Source organism: Mytilus edulis, chromosome 12, assembly GCF_963676685.1.
Source record: "Mytilus edulis chromosome 12, xbMytEdul2.2, whole genome shotgun sequence".
NCBI lineage: Eukaryota > Metazoa > Mollusca > Bivalvia > Mytilida > Mytilidae > Mytilus > Mytilus edulis.
In genome coordinates, this window is record NC_092355.1 from 5,565,821 (window position 1) to 5,582,734 (window position 16,914).

At 30.8% G+C, this 16,914-nt stretch overlaps 1 pseudogene; it reads left to right on the top strand.

The window, feature by feature from the left end:
* Positions 1-273: 273 nt before the first annotated feature.
* LOC139499390 (uncharacterized) lies at positions 274-4,205 on the top strand (annotated as a pseudogene).
* The last annotated feature ends 12,709 nt before the right edge of the window (positions 4,206-16,914 follow it).

Consider the following 16,914-nt stretch of genomic DNA (forward strand, 5'->3'; position numbering starts at 1 on the left):
CATATTGCATTAGAATAGACAATCAACATTAAAAAAAAAGCCAAATGACATATAGTTGATTTATAAAAACATATATATCATACTTTTACAGGAATAAAGCAGATCATAATCTTTTTGATTTTACTGCCAAATTAGAGTTTTGACCCCAATTTCATGTTCAACTTAACATAGAAAATGAACGTGCAAATGTGATATCTGTGTAGTTATATAAGGACACTTTCTTGTTTTTCACTTCTTCACATCTAATGAACAACATATGGTTTTTCTTATAGGATGCCTGGAACAGGGCATAAAGACTTCATTTGTTTCGCATGTGGAATAAGGACGAAACCAGACAGAAGGAGATTTATTGCTGGTCCTGAATATGCTAATTACAGAAAACATTTCAAAGTATTTTCATGCAAAGACAATGATGTAACCTGCATAAAATGTTACTCTCAATTTTACCGTAAAAGTAATTCTCAGGCAAAAAGATATGAAGATAACCAAGAGGAATCTGAAAACCAACTGTCTGAATCAGAAGATGACTATGAACCTCCCGCAAAGAAACAACAAAAAACTACATCAATTAAAAGTCCCAAAATAATACAGCTACCAATAACATCAGCTGGGAAAAGCCATTCTTCATGTTGTGTTTGCAAAGACAGAAAATCCAAATTTCAGACTTTATCAACAGAAAACAGACACAAAGCATTTTTATCAACTGGCCGTTTGCTATTGTCAGGAGCACGCTGCTGTCCAACACACATTGATTCAGATGGAAGCCTCAATGAACAATCCATCCTGCATGTCAAAAGTTTATCATCATCATCAACCTCATTTTTCAACAAAACAGAACTGCTGGCTTTAATCACTGATATCCGATCAATTGCTTTAAAAAATGAAAATTAAAGAATTGATTTTGACAACAAAAACACACTCAAAGATTCTGATTTCCTAAACCTTACCGGCATTACAAAAGAAAATTTTGAAGACCTAATCTCACATGTCAAATCCATCAGACAGACAAAAAACAGAAGCATAACAACATGCATAGCCTTTTTCTTGTCAGATTAAGAACCAAAATAATACAGCTACCAATAACATCAGCTGGGAAAAGCCATTCTTCATGTTGTGTTTGCAAAGACAGAAAATCCAAATTTCAGACTTTATCAACAGAAAACAGAAAACAGAAAACAGACACAAAGCAGATCCCCCTAGTTTTTGGTGGAGTTCGTGTTGTTTATTCTTTAGTTGTCTATGTTGTGTCGTGTGTACTATTGTTTTTCTGTTTGTCTTTTTCATTTTTAGCCATGGCGTTGTCAGTTTGTTTTAGATTTATGAGTTTGACTGTCCCTTTGGTATCTTTCGTCCCTCTTTTAAGAACTGGAATGTCATACCCGATGCTTTCAACACTTTTTAATATTGGCAAAACTGGAATAAGAAGAGCAATTGCAACAGCTAGAAAAGAACTCTCCATCAACTTCACTCCAAAATATCTTGGCTTTCAACACATTTTCAGACAGGACATCAAAGACAATCATACAAGACCCCTGGCAAAAGAATTATTTTGAAATGAAATTGAAAATCCTGTCATTTTAGTTGCAGATGGTACTTACATCTACATTCAAAAGAGCAACAACTTTAAATTTCAAAGACGGTCATATAGTCTTCATAAAAATCGGCCTTTAGTTAAGCCGATGATTATTGTATCGACTACAGGATACATTGTATCAGTGTTAGGGCCATATCACGCTGATTACAAGAACAATGATGCCAACATTATTAAACATAATTTTAAATTAAATATGGAACAAATGACTGATTGGATAACAGAAGGGGACATTCTTATAGTGGACAGAGGATTTCGGGATGCTGTCGACTTTCTTGAGGAGATGGGGGTCCATTCCAAGATGCATTCTTTTCTTAAAAAGGGCCAGAAGCAGCACACAGTAAAAGATGTATAAATTATTGTTAGTGATAAAACTGTCCTAAAAAATAGTGTCTGTTCAGTATCATTTCATTGTAAAAAAAACAACCAGATATTCATTAATTTTGATTGTCACTATTATTTTTTTGGTCTCAACTTTTATGTACATGATCAATGTGACATACTTTGTGTAACATCATACGTATAATGATTTCTTGATGAGCCATTTAATATTTAATTCATGTTTCAGTTAATCACATAGGCTAACTACTTATATTTATGTATCCTCCAATATTATAGTATTAAATACCGATCCTAATTTTATGAACTTATTATCAGCAACATGAAAAAAGATATGTATGGATCAGTGTCACGAAGACATCACCATCTCACTAAATGAATTACAAAAAGAAATTAAATGCTTACCACATGATCTTTAATGATGAACCAGTTACTCATTTGCAGGCAGCTAAATTTTCAATTAGAAGATGTCCATTTAACAAGGAATTTTTTGTCAGCCGAATTATGTGGGAGTTATGCCCCTTTGAACTAAGAAATTTCAACAATTATTTTCCTGATGCAGCTTTATTGTCAGCACAACTTCTTTGAAACCTAGTATTGAACAGATTTTAGTGGAAATTGATTGGTAACAATATGTAGTTGTTCAGATAACCAAGTCTTATTAAAAGTATTTCAAATGGATACCAAAATTTTCTAGTTTCCTAATGTCTTTTTCAGCTAATTTAAAATGCTAGGATTATAAATTGCAATTTAACATTTTGATAACCAAAACAAGATGGTGGTTGAGTCTGTAAATGGCAGACTCAAGCTGTGGCGGTACCTGGCAAATATTGTGCCGAACACACAGATACCACATATTGGAGATGACATAAAATTAGTCGCTGCCATTTGTAATAAATACAAACCTCCTTTGAAGTCTGGAAATCAAGAAGATGATCAACTTCTTGCTGCTTAAATGAAGGTAATTATAGCACTTAGACAAGGAAGCAATATAATTCTAGAATGATTTACATTATTTAAAATTACTACGCTGGTGTTTCACACATCTGGAATTAATTTTTAAACAGAATTTGATGACTCAGTTTGCATGCGACCATTAAGGGCTCATTGCTTGTTCTCAGGACATTTATATTGTAAAAGCCCATAAAGATGATATTATTCCGCAATGAGCATGTTCACTATACAAATTCATTTAGTTTAGTATACAAACGTCACGTTTAAGCCACACCATTGACGGAAGTGGTTATTCTGGTATTAAATCTATTTCATAGACATTCAATAATGTTTAGCATAGTGTTCTGGTTAGTTACTCAGGTAATTGAATTTGTTGTCATATTGTCCCTAAATACATGTAGTACTACAGAGCTTCACGCATTATAAATCACAGTCAGAAACACAGGTTGTCCACATCTATTCTGAGAATCTTTTATTTGACTTAATTTGTATTGGTAGTAGGATTAGAACATTGTAGACACATTGTCAGGAAAATATTTTTTTTTTATAGTGCTTGCCGTGAAACAAGCAGGAAATGTTCAGCAAACCTTTTATTTCTAACTGTTTCTAAGACTTGTCAATTCTTTTTATATTCTATATTATAAAATATTCAATGGTATCATAATGATATTGGGAATCAAACAGTACCAGATACCAGTAAAAAACTAAAATTAAATTAATTATTATTCTTAATTGCTTATGTTGTATAATTATTATTTGAAGATGTTAGCATCCAAAGGAAATGCCTTGTTTGAAAGAGTGGTGGAAGAGAAATTAGATAGAAGGATTGCGGCATGGAAAAAATGGATTCAGAGAATGTGGTAGAAGAATTTCCGACTCCGTCTAAGGAGGAATTAACAAACATAACTGTTGGGGTATATCAGCTCAAACTAGCTAGAAGCTACACTTGTGAACATTTAAATGAGGATGGCGACTACATTATTATGTTAAATGATGAGATAGAGGATACACTGCGTGTAAAAATCCAAAGTCGCCATACCTCATCAAAATTATACTTGCTGTGGATCGAGTACGGGCCTGCAGTAATTAAAGGGTGGTATTGCCAATGCAAGGCTGGTGCTCGTGTTGTTGGGGCTTGTGCTCATGTTTCATCGGTACTGTGGTACTTAGGATATGCTAGATATGCTGATTCCGTGCGCAATATCAAGAACTGGTCAATGTATTTAGAGGATGCATCCAATGTACCAGAAGAGATTGAGGACTCAGATAGTGAAGCAAGTGGTCCTGAAGAGTAACAACTTCAGCATGTGTTTTATTTCACTGTCAGTCACTGAATATGCATAATATTGATGTACATGTATATAAAATTATCTATTCTCTGTATTTAATTATATTCAGAACTATTTTGCATAAATTGCTTCAATGAAAGTATGATGAGCTTTTGTCATTGTTTTGCATCTGTCAACATCTATTTGTTGTCGCTGTCTATAGACATCAATCTTCTCTTCCATATACATTGCATCCTTTGCATCTTAAGTAGTAGGTCATTGGTCAATAGAAAGTGTGACACTGTCTTGTACATTTCTGTGTAATTCTAATGTCCTTTTCAGTATCTAGTAAGTAGTAAATCAACCAAAATGTATGCTGGTATATATTTCAACTTGAACTCAATTTAAGTCTTATCTGATAAGGATATCTTTTGAATTTCATAATTATAGTTAGTTTAAGTCAGGAAAGGTGTTATACAGAGTGAGAGTAGATCATGCATTGCAATCAATATTGCATGCTCTTATGTATTTGATTTGACAATTTTTCATGAGTAAAATGATAATCTCAAAAACCATAGCAAGTATGATGAAGCAATCCCAGATATTCTCATTGCTGTAGAATTTTTATAGATTTTTGCCCAAAAATAATTTGATGTCTTTTAATAAGTATGAAGTGATGTTGTTTTAGTATCAAGTTAAGTGTTTGTTATTAAATGATTCCAGAAATCCTCATGTTATTAAGATTTTTACATATGCACCAGTCTTATCATTTTAACTATATGTGCAGTGATTGTTATTAGATTATCCCAGAAATCCTCATTTTATGACGATTTTTACAGTATTTTGCCAAAAAATGACTTTAAAATGCATTCATATGTATTTTTACAACTTTGATATTGTAAACTGTATCAATTCAAAACATATGCACCAGTCTTATCATTTTAACTATTTGTGCAGTGATTGTTATTAGATTATCCCAGAAATCCTCATTTTATGAAGATTTTTATAGTATTTTTGCCAAAAAAATGACTTTAAAATGCATTCATATGTATTTTTACAACTTTGATATTGTAAACTGTATCAATTCAAAACATATGCACCATACTTTTTATTTTAACTATTTGTGTAGTGATTGTTATTAGATTATCCCAGAAATCCTCATTTTGTGAAGATTTTTACAGCATTTTGCCAAAAAAATGACTTTAAAATGCATTCTTATGTATATTTACAACTTTGATATTGTAAACTGTATCAATTCAAAACATATGCACCTGTCTTGTTATTTTAACTATATGTGCAGTGATTGTTATTAGATTATCCCAGAAATCCTCATTTTATGACGATTTTTACAGTATTTTGCCAAAAAATGACTTTAAAATGCATTCATATGTATTTTTACAACTTTGATATTGTAAACTGTATCAATTCAAAACATATGCACCAGTCTTATCATTTTAACTATTTGTGCAGTGATTGTTATTAGATTATCCCAGAAATCCTCATTTTATGAAGATTTTTATAGTATTTTTGCCAAAAAAATGACTTTAAAATGCATTCTTATGTATTTTTACAACTTTGATATTATAAACTGTATCAATTCAAAACATATTCAATATACTTGTTATTTTAACTATTTGTGTAGTGTTTGTTATAAGATTATCCCAGAAATCCTCATTTTATGAAGATTTTTACAGTATTTTTCAAACAAATGACTTTAATTAGACAATATACGTATAGTGTCTTGAAATATGAAATGTATTTGTATGAGGCTTAGAAACGGGAAAATGCGAGGTTCTACCGAGCATTTTCCCGTTTCGTGCCGAATACAAATAAATTTCATATTTCAAGACACTATACGTATATTGTTTTTATACTGAAATCGATAAAATAATAAAAAAAATATTAAAAATATGAAACAAATATTATTAAAAAAAAGTGTTTGGAATTTCCCCCTTGGGGTACCATTTTGGGGTATTTCCCTATGAGCGTAGTCTAGGCGGTAAGCATTGACAATTTAAGGAATTAGAAAGGGAAAATGAATTTAATTAATAGCATTTGATAAACATGGTATATAAATTACCAATTTGAAGACAAAACAGGTTTAAATTCATAAAAGTTTGACCATTGTTACTACACGTTGTCATGGTTGTGACGTGACGTTGTAAGTAGGCGGGGCTTATAGGTGAGTCGAGGTCATTGACGTATAAAGCTAACGTTTATACGTATAGCTTTATCTGTATAGTAAAATAGCTGATTGCAGTATAAAACACATTCTTATGTATTTTTACAACTTTGATATTATAAACTGTATCAATTCAAAACATATGCATCATACTTGTTATTTTAACTATTTGTGCTGTGATTGTTATTAGATTATCCCAGAAATCCTCATTTTATGAAGATTTTTACAGTATTTTTCAAAAAAATGACTTTAAAATGCATTCTTATGTATTTATACAACTTTGATATTGTAAACTGTATCAATTCAAAACATATGCACCATACTTTTTATTTTAACTATTTGTGCAGTGATTGTTATTAGATTATCCCAGAAATCCTCATTTTATGACGATTTTTACAGTATTTTGCCAAAAAATGACTTTAAAATGCATTCATATGTATTTTTACAACTTTGATATTATAAACTGTATCAATTCAAAACATATGCACCTGTCTTGTTATTTTAACTATATGTACAGTGATTGTTATTAGATTATCCCAGAAATCCTCATTTTATGACGATTTTTACAGTATTTTGCCAAAAAATGACTTTAAAATGCATTCTTATGTATTTTTACAACTTTGATATTATAAACTGTATCAATTCAAAACATGTTCAATATACTTGTTATTTTAACTATTTGTGTAGTGTTTGTTATAAGATTATCCCAGAAATCCTCATTTTATGAAGATTTTTACAGCATTTTGCCAAAAAATGACTTTAAAATGCATTCTTATGTATTTATACAACTTTGATATTGTAAACTGTATCAATTCAAAACATATGCACCTGTCTTGTTATTTTAACTATATGTGCAGTGATTGTTATTAGATTATCCCAGAAATCCTCATTTTATGACGATTTTTACAGTATTTTGCCAAAAAATGACTTTAAAATGCATTTATATGTATTTTTACAACTTTGATATTATAAACTGTATCAATTCAAAACATATGCACCTGTCTTGTTATTTTGACTATATGTGCAGTGATTGTTATTAGATTATCCCAGAAATCCTCATTTTATGACGATTTTTACAGTATTTTGCCAAAAAATGACTTTAAAATGCATTCTTATGTATTTTTACAACTTTGATATTATAAACTGTATCAATTCAAAACATATTCAATAAACTTGTTATTTTAACTATTTGTGTAGTGTTTGTTATAAGATTATCCCAGAAATCCTCATTTTATGAAGATTTTTACAGCATTTTGCCAAAAAATGACTTTAAAATGCATTCTTATGTATTTATACAACTTTGATATTGTAAACTGTATCAATTCAAAACATATGCACCTGTCTTGTTATTTTAACTATATGTGCAGTGATTGTTATTAGATTATCCCAGAAATCCTCATTTTATGACGATTTTTACAGTATTTTGCCAAAAAATGACTTTAAAATGCATTTATATGTATTTTTACAACTTTGATATTATAAACTGTATCAATTCAAAACATATGCACCTGTCTTGTTATTTTAACTATATGTGCAGTGATTGTTATTAGATTATCCCAGAAATCCTCATTTTATGACGATTTTTACAGTATTTTGCCAAAAAATGACTTTAAAATGCATTCTTATGTATTTTTACAACTTTGATATTATAAACTGTATCAATTCAAAACATATTCAATATACTTGTTATTTTAACTATTTGTGTAGTGTTTGTTATAAGATTATCCCAGAAATCCTCATTTTATGAAGATTTTTACAGCATTTTGCCAAAAAATGACTTTAAAATGCATTCTTATGTATTTATACAACTTTGATATTGTAAACTGTATCAATTCAAAACATATGCACCTGTCTTATCATTTTAACTATTTGTGCAGTGATTGTTATTAGATTATCCCAGAAATCCTCATTTTATGACGATTTTTACAGTATTTTGCCAAAAAATGACTTTAAAATGCATTCATATGTATTTTTACAACTTTGATATTGTAAACTGTATCAATTCAAAACATATGCACCAGTCTTATCATTTTAACTATTTATGCAGTGATTGTTATTAGATTATCCCAGAAATCCTCATTTGATGAAGATTTTTACAGCATTTTGCCAAAAAAATGACTTTAAAATGCATTCTTATGTATATTTACAACTTTGATATTGTAAACTGTATCAATTCAAAACATATGCATCATACTTGTTATTTTAGCTATTTGTGCAGTGATTGTTATTAGATTATCCCAGAAATCCTCATTTTATGAAGATTTTTACAGCATTTTGCCAAAAAAATTACTTTAAAATGCATTCTTATGTATATTTACAACTTTGATATTGTAAACTGTATCAATTCAAAACATATGCATCATACTTTTTATTTTAACTATTTGTGCAGTGATTGTTATAAGATTATCCCAGAAATCCTCATTTTATGAAGATTTTTACAGCATTTTGCCAAAAAAATGACTTTAAAATGCATTCTTATGTATAATTACAACTTTGATATTGTAAACTGTATCAATTCAAAACATATGCATCATACTTGTTATTTTAACTATTTGTGCAGTGATTGTTATTAAATGATCCGAGAAATCCTCATTTTATGAAGATTTTTACAGTATTTTGCAAACAAATGACTTTAAAACGCATTCTTATGTATTTTTACAACTTTGATATTGTAAACTGTATCAATTCAAAACATATGAATCATACTTGTTATTTTAACTATTTGTGCAGTGATTGTTATTAAATAATCCCAGAAATCCTCATTTTATGCAGATTTGTACAGTATTTTGCCAAAAAAATGACTTTAAAATGCATTCTTATGTATTTTTACAACTTTGATAATGTAAACTGTGTCAATTCACAACATATGCACCATACTTGTTATTTTAACTATTTGTGCAGTGATTGTTAGTAGATTATCCCAGAAATCCTCATTTAATGTAGATTTTTACAGTATTTTTCCAAAAAATGACTTTAAAATGCATTCTTATGTATTTTTACAACTTTGATATTGTAAACTGTATCAATTCAAAACATATGCATCATACTAGTTATTTTAACTATTTGTGCAGTGATTGTTTTTAAATAATCCCAAAAATCCTCATTTTATGCAGATTTTTACAGTATTTTGCCAAAAAATGATTTTAAAATTCATTCTTATGTATTTTTACAACTTTGATGTTTTTAACTGTATCAATTCACAACATATGCACCAGTCTTGTTATTTCGACTATTTCTGCAGTGTTTGTTATTAAATAATCCCAGAAATCCTCATTAAATGAAGATTTTTACAGTATTTTGCCAAAAAAATGACTTTAAAATGCATTCTCATGTATGTTTACCACTTTGATGTTTTTAACTGTATCAATTCACAACATATGCACCAGTCTTGTTACTTCAACTATTTCTGCAGTGTTTGTTATTAAATAATCCCAGAAATCCTCATTTTTTGCAGATTTTTACAGTATTTTGTCAAAAAAAAAGACTTTAAAATGCATTCTCATTTATTTTTACCACTTTGATATTGTAAACTGTATCAATTCAAAACAGATGCACCAGTCTTGTTATTTCAACTATTTGTGCAGTGTTTGTAATCCCAGAAATCCTCATTTTGTTTTTGCCCCAAAAATGACATTTGACTGCAGTTTAATGTCAATAAAAAAACTCTGATATAGTTGTTGGTGTTGTTATATAACATATGCATCATTAGATACATATAACTTGTGTTTAATAAATTTGTTATTACTGAAATCCAAAAATTTACACTTTTTCTTGATTTTTTTACCTTTTTGCCCAAAAATGGTGTAAAAATGCCCAAAAGTGTTAGAAAATAAGATTTTATGGCAAAGTCATGTTAGTTTCACCAGAAAATCCTTCACAGCACTAGTTTTGAGATTGGGCCAAAAATGGCCCTTACGGGCATCCGATACAGTTTTTCGATATAATGTCATTTTGATAATTTTGAAATATGTTGTAGGCCTTGGCGAATTATAAAATAAAACACAAAATAAAACATAGGTCACCGTGCTGGTTTTCGAGAAAATTGAGGCTGAAAATTGGGGATTTGTGCAATTTTGTAAAAAAAGGCAGGCAATGTTATAAAATTTTTGGAAAAAATATTCTTCGTCGTAAATTATTAAGATCGGGTTTAATTTAAAGCTGTGATAAGTGACAATAAGGAAAAAAATAAATTCCTACACAAATGACTATACAATTATTCAAGCCTTGCTTGACCTTGCGGACCAGATGCTCAAAGTGGTATTTTTTTAATCTAAAAATATGGAAATAAAGTGTTTCTGGAAATGTCATTTTTATCCTTTTTCTGTATAAACTGCATTTTGTCATGCTTTCTCCAAAACTCAAATAAAAAATATATGTCACCGTGCTTGATTCTATGATAAACGCGATTTATCCTAAAAATTGCGTCCCCCTTTGTAACCTCAACGTTAGCGCTAAAAGTACACGACGTCGCTGGCAGACTTTTTCGACATTATCGCTGCAAATTATCGGAGACATTTTTCAAAATGTATAAATATTGCTTGTAAAGAGCTAACTATCAATAGGTAATGTTGTTTTCGGACATAAAATCATGTAACTCATAAATAAATCTCTTTGTTTGTGGTCTAAGTGAGAAATATCTCAAGAAAAGTGATAACGGACTGTTGATAATTTTTACGGCTTTTAAAATTAAAGACTCGGCAATTTAGAAACAGTTTTAAAATTCACAGTTTTTATAGCTCACTATGCGGTATGGGCTTTTCTCATTGTTGAAGACCGTACGATGACCTATAGTTGTTAATTTCTGTGTCATGTTTGTCTCTTGTGGAGAGTTGTCTCATTGGCGATTATACCACATCTTCTTGTTTGTTGTTGTCAGAAAACAAAAACAAAATTTTATAAAGGAGAATTTTCAATATGCTAAAGGATGCTTCTGTCCAGATAGAGAAACTATACCATAACTATTATAATTTTTGATTTGGCAAAAACGATTGAATTAATAGCTAGAGGACTGGACATATTACTTATGCATAATTTCATTGGTAAATTATAACTATATATTTTTTTTCACCACAGCGCGACGCATTGTGGGGTTTATAAAATATCGCACATTCATTCCTCTGTCTGTCCTTCCGGTCCTTATGGTTAATTAGATTTTTCAAGTGTACAATTCTTGCCAAATTTCTATTAAAATGATATCGTATGGACACGTTTGAAAATTAGCGCATATCAACTATCCTTTAAAAGAGTTATGTCATTCGGAAATATTAATAATATTGGAAATTGCATTGTATTTGATGTCATTCTTTGATGTCCTTCTGTCATTTCTCTAATATATTTGTAAAAGAAATAAAAGAACAAAATAAACTGCTGCACTACGAACGCATGATACGCGCGTCGTCTTATGAAAAAAAAACCACAATACATGTTTTTAAAACAACACGGGGTTGGTACAGGAAGTCATAAGTCATGGGAAGTATATTCTGACTCATTCCTTAGTCTTGCTCAAAAGGAATTTTGTATATCACAACATGTTTTCTATGATAGCCAAAAAAAATCACCGAGAACTCATAATGAAGAATCATCACGAAAAAATATACAGAATGAGATCTTAAAAATAATTTAAATAACAAGTATGTGAATTATTTTATGCAATAATTTTCTATAGTTTCTGAGAAACGGCGCGACATGTGAAAACCCCATCTTTTTTCATAAACTCAAAAACTCTGAAAATAGAATTTGAATCATCCTCAAAAAGTATACAGATCTTCAGATTCTTATACATTGTAACTAAGTAGTGTGTAAAGCTTTTAGTAGCAATAATCATAAATCGTTTTTGAGATACAGCGCGGACTGTGAAAAAACACCCCTGTTTAAGTTACTCATAAAGTTCACAAAAAAGAATACAGATCTTTTGACCATCATGAAAAAAAAACCATGACATTCGGATAATATGCTGTACCATGTTTACGACGGACAGACGGAATATTTGCCACTGGACGTCAAGCAACCAACAATCAATCAATTTATAGGACATAATATTGGTATTAAGCTAGCATTAAAGGTAGCGCCTTCCTCATATCAAAAATGATAATTGACATCCATTATATTAGTAACACCAAAAGGGTCAGTCATCTTGAGATTGCTAACTATACGATATTTTGTTGAAGATCTCACAGAAACAGTAATGTGTTTTATTTCTTATGGTTTTATTAGACTGTTATCCTGTTAGCATCAAATGCACTAATATTAATGGTGTAGAAGTTAGATGCGAGAGAAACAGAATTTGGAGCATCGAAAAATCCACATTACGTTTCTAATTACGGAAAATTACACGCATTACGTCCCGAAAAAAGTGACGTTTTGCGGGAATTCAAACGCTTAACGTCGCGCCAAGAGTTAACTCCCTTGAAACTGTATCGGATGCCCTTCATGATCCTTCTCCTTTCAGTTATGTATATATGATGCGATTCTCATAAATTAGAGAATGAAAACACTCAAAAGAAATAGTGATTAGAATAGAAAAAAAGCTCTTTAACATAAAAATGCTTAAATAAATAAAATGTCTGACTACGTTTAATTGTTTTGGTTGCAAATCTATACAATGCATCATCCGAAGCACAGATATTTTTGTTTGTTTTATAATTAGTTAATTACGAAAAGAACCAGAAGAACCAATAGAGAATGAAAAACGGTACATTCAAAGTTCGTAAATACAATAATCTGATGCTACGGGAAATCAGCAAGTGTCCTGCCATTTACAAAGTTGCTTCTTTCTGACGTTTTTGTTCAAATATTAGTTACAGGAATATTTTCTTGCTCAGAATTTCAAAAGATTCTGAAACAGTAGTTATTATACAAGGCTATTCGGCGTATTACTTTATACAGACGTATAACACACAAGCTCTTTGTGTTTGATTTTTATTTTATCACGAATTAAAGTTCTAAAAAAGCTTTTGGTCTGGAATCAATGTCCAATGTATAGTTACATACTTAGTACACATAATTTTTTTTAGATGTTTAGAAAATGATATGAAAATGCAGTGGTTATCGAATCAAGTATTTTAAGTGTTTAATTTATTAAATTCAGACTGAGTAAATATTAGAGAGAATTCCGAAGTTGAACTTACAAGTATTTGTTTATGAAGTTCTACGTCATTAAAAATAAAATTAATATATTTGTAGCACCGCTATGTAGGAGTAATGAAAGATATTTATTTGTAGATATTGTTGATCTACTACCAGTTCAATAATCTCATTTGATATAAAAGTATATATAAGCAACATTTAAAGTTCGTTCTTAATACTGCCGAATGATTTTAAAACTAATGCCATTTTCTGCATGTTATAAAATATTCAGAAAAGCTGTTCATTTTAGGTAAGTAGATATAAGAAGATGTGGCCTCAGTGCCAATGAGTCAACTCCCCATCAAAGTCACAATTTGAAAAAGTAAACCAGTATAGGTCAAACTACGGTCTTCATAACTGACCATTGTCTCGAACCGAACACAAGCTATAAAGGGCTCTAACATAACTAGTGGTAAACCATTTAAATGGGTAAACCAACGGTCTAATATGTATAAAAAACGTGAAAAGAAAAACACTTATGAACCACTTCAACAAATGATAACCATTGAACAACAGGTTTCTGACAAATGCAGCCGGTTTAATTGTTTTGGTAGGTACAAACTGCACCCTTACCGCAAACAATAGTGCTACATCACAGCATAAAAGGATACACTTTAAAATAACAATTAAACTGGCTTAATTCAATCAAAATACATATTCACACAAACGAAAATACACTTAATGAATAAATTTGATCTATGACACCATGCAAATTACAAAATCAATAAAATAATGGGTGAGATGTTAAACATTTTTTACCGGTCAGTTTTCGACACTATTCTCAAAGTCAATTCATTATCTTAGTTCTAATAATATGATAGGATACAAAAGAGTCTCTGAATTATTGATATATTTCGCTAAGAAAATAAAATGTAAAATTTGGAATATTTACATATACAAGATATATATAATACTAAACAATATTGCAATTTTATGTTTCTATCCTTTGATCATTTAGTGATAACTTTTTCTATTATGCTACACGAATGAGTAATTAAGGCACTCGTGTCATTGTCAGTTTACTTATCAACGACGTCATAGGCAAATAGCGGTAAACAGATTAGAAATGGTTTTCAAACTCAAGGATGTTCACCCGCCATATCTGATCGGCTAATTGTCAATTTTAAAAGTCCAATTATTTTCATCAAAAACCGTGCCATGACCAAACAACATTATCATTCACATCGTTAAAATTTTGTTTTGTGTTAAACCAAGTTAAACAAGTGTTAAAATTTTCGTTCCCTTGCAAGTTGGTATTGGGTTCCAATTTATATAATGTATTCTAGGTAAAATAGGGTCATATATATATTCATCAGGATCATTAAAACCATGTCGTTGAGACGTGACTTTTTTTATTTAATCTTGATTCAGATAATATAAATGCGTTTGATCAACATTTTATAACATATTGATTTCAAAACAGGGGATATAAAAAGAGAATGAATAATACAAACAACTCATTTAAATCTGAAACATCTTATTGACATTAAGCCTGGGTCTCTCCTCATAATGGAAAGTATACGATCATAAAGAGGTGCCTACATTGCATGGCAGTTGAATTAAAAAAGATGACGCCCTGCATGACGAAGCACTTTGATCGTTCATCTGGTACTTCCATTAACACGGGTAGTAAGGTCGTCATATCGAGGGGCGTTTAGTACAGTGATTTTGTCATAGTTTGGTTAAGTAAGACATTGTTGTGTTAAGAGTTTTTTTGACAATCAATGACATAATAGACATATTCTGATTTTTCGCTAAACGAACATTTGAATATAAATTCAAGCGGGTAAGTATCTTTTTTATTGCTTGTATATGTTAGTACATTGAAGTTTTCATCATTAGTAATAATTTGACACAGAATAATGCTAGCGTTTGTCAAAATTTATAAGTTGTTGTTCGCTACTAATGTATAAAGTACCGTTATTTTTTTACTGTCTGTTACATCCCATATTTCGTTATGGTATATATCTGCCGTCAATTATTCCTTTTATACATTTGCACAACATTTAAGATTACAGAAAATTCGGTGTCATTGTTTGGTTCATCAGTGTCATGGTTTAGTTCGTGTTCAACATGGTTCAGTTATGTGTTTCCTGTCGTGAAAGATGGACATGTTACGATCAAAATGAAGAGACATTATGTACAACCATTAAAATACTGTTTAAAAATATATATTCGCTGATACTTTATTCGTGTTAAACACATTGTATCCTATTTTGAGTCAATATAGTGTCGCTATTTAGTTGTGTTGTTGGTTTGTACCCAGACGTGTAGATCTCAGTTTTACATCTTAACGATGATCTTCTACTCACAAAAATACACCGCTCGAGAAAATAAGCCGCTTACAGTAAAGCTCAGATATTATCATTATAATTATCATAATTATAGAACAAGCACGTGAAAATTTCACTTAAACCCCAGTCTCACTAGATCACGATCGCACCACGCTCCCCGTGATCTAAAATAAATTCAGATCGTGGTTAGGTCGCAGAATGAGCGGCATGAAAATGTCAACTGTTGTTGCTTTCAAGATGATACTACGTCCTCATAACACTTCTTCCACTATCCTGCTACGATTATTCTACGTTTTCACCAAATCCAAATGTGTTTAACGCTTCTACTACGACCTGATTTCGCAACGACCGCACCACGATTGTTTTGAAAATGACCAAAGTTAGCCACGCTCACTAAGATCTTGAAGACCTCACCACGCATTTTTTTGTTTGACAGATCGTAGTACGATAGTGGCATAGTGGGACTGCGGTATTAGTAATATATTATTAATATATTTCAATAATAGCAAATTTCTTTTAAAGTTGGTGTATTCGGAATCAAACATGACATTAGAAAGCACATAGTTTTACACAATTAGTAAATACAGTGTGATTTCCAATGAGACCCCTATCCGACCTAGACCAAATGACGTAAATGTTAGGTCACCGTACGGCCTTAAATAATTTACAAAACTCAAAAAATGTTTATAGCCTGATTTATGTTCAAAACATGTTGTTGCTTTCACGATGATACTACGTCCTCATAACACTTCTTCCACTATCCTGCTACGATTATTCCACGTTCTCACCACGCTTTTTCTATGATTATCATTATCCACCTACGTTCATCAAATTCTCACTACGACCATACCAAGATTCTACTGCGATTATAGCACGTTCTTACCTCGACTAGACTACGTTCATACCACGATCGCACTACGTTCTCAGCAATAATCTCAACATCGTGTTCAATATCAATACTGTTCCATTCCTTCTACTTCTGATTAATACGTAGATTTCGCGGAAACATTTCAGTCATGCCACCAAAATCTACCAGTCACTTGGGCGTGGTGGTAGGAGTAGATGTAGAGACAGAGGGAGCTTTGATAGTAACGAATAATCCAGCAGAGATATCAGTCGACCAATCCAACCTGATTCACAACCTTATGTTGGTCCATCAAA